The 1399-nt window shown below is 36.2% G+C and overlaps 1 non-coding gene across 1 annotated transcript; it reads right to left on the bottom strand.

The window, feature by feature from the left end:
* Positions 1-1043: 1043 nt before the first annotated feature.
* On the bottom strand, positions 1044-1151 carry LOC148545055 (small nucleolar RNA R71). Its single transcript, XR_015902120.1, has one exon. It is a non-coding gene; the product is annotated as a small nucleolar RNA R71 (small nucleolar RNA).
* Positions 1152-1399: the final 248 nt, after the last annotated feature.

Raw genomic sequence — 1399 nt, 5'->3', positions numbered from 1 at the left:
TTATCATATCTTTTTCAAAAATTGGATTTCAAAATATCTTTTCTAACTTCCTAACTCCTTATCTTTTCAAAATTGATTTTTGTTTCAACTAACTAACTAACTTTTTGTTTGTTTCTTACCTGTTTCAAAACCACCTAACTAACTCTCTCTCTCTATTTTCGAAAATATCTTCCCCCTTTTTCAAAAATTTCTTTTTAATTAACTAATTATTTTATTTTTATTTTTTCGAAAAAAAACTGCTAACTTTTTTAAAAAAAAAAAACTATTTTCAAAAATCACTAACTCTTTTTCAAAAATTATTTTCGAAAATTCCTTCTCTCTCATCTCCTTCTATTTATTTATTCATCTACTAACATCTCTTCCTCACATCACCAAAAATCCGAACCCTCTCTCTCTCTCTGAGTTCAGATTTTCTTCTTCTTTTCTTATACTAACACAAGGACCTCTATACTGTGGTATAAAGGATCCATATTATCATTATTTTTTTTCTGTGCCCTCTTCTTTGTCATATGAGCAGGAGCAAGGACAAGAATATTCTTGTTGAAGCAGATCCAGAACCTGAAAGGACTCTGAAGAGAAAACTAAGAGAAGCTAAATTACAACAATCCAGAGATAACCTTTCAGAAATTTTCGAACAGGAAGAGGAGATGGCAGCCGAAAATAATAATAATGCAAGGAGGATGCTTGGTGACTTTACTGCACCTAATTCCAATTTACATGGAAGAAGCATCTCCATTCCTACCATTGGAGCAAACAACTTTGAGCTGAAACCTCGATTAGTTTCTCTGATGCAGCAAAACTGCAAGTTTCATGGACTTCCATCTGAAGATCCTTCTCAGTTCTTAACTGAATTCTTGCAGATCTGTGATACTGTTAAGACTAATGGAGTAGATCCTGAAGTCTACAGGCTCATGCTTTTCCCTTTTGCTGTAAGAGACAGAGCTTGAGTGTGGTTGGATTCTCAACCCAAGGATAGCCTGAACTCTTGGGATAAGCTGGTCAAGGCTTTCTTAGCCAAGTTCTTTCCTCCTCAAAAGCTGAGCAAGCTTAGAGTGGATGTTCAAACCTTCAGACAGAAAGAAGGTGAATCCCTCTATGAAGCTTGGGAGAGATACAATGGACTGACCAAAAAGTGTCCTTCTGACATGCTTTCAGAATGGACCATCCTGGATATATTCTATGATGGTCTGTCTGAGTTATTTAAGATGTTATTGGATACCTCTGCAGGTGGATCCATTCACCTGAAGAAAACGCCTGCAGAAGCTCAAGAACTCATTGACATGGTTGCAAATAACCAGTTCATGTACACTTCTGAAAGGAATCCTGTGAATAATGGGACGCCTATGAAGAAGGGAGTTCTTGAGATTGATACTCTGAATGCCATATTGGCTCAAAACAA

This window comes from Arachis ipaensis, chromosome B9 (genome assembly GCF_059453495.1).
Source record: "Arachis ipaensis isolate K30076 ecotype BB chromosome B9, ASM5945349v1, whole genome shotgun sequence".
NCBI classification, from domain to species: domain Eukaryota; kingdom Viridiplantae; phylum Streptophyta; class Magnoliopsida; order Fabales; family Fabaceae; genus Arachis; species Arachis ipaensis.
The sequence above is the reverse complement of the archived record's forward strand: the minus strand, read 5'-3'. Positions and strand labels throughout refer to the sequence as shown.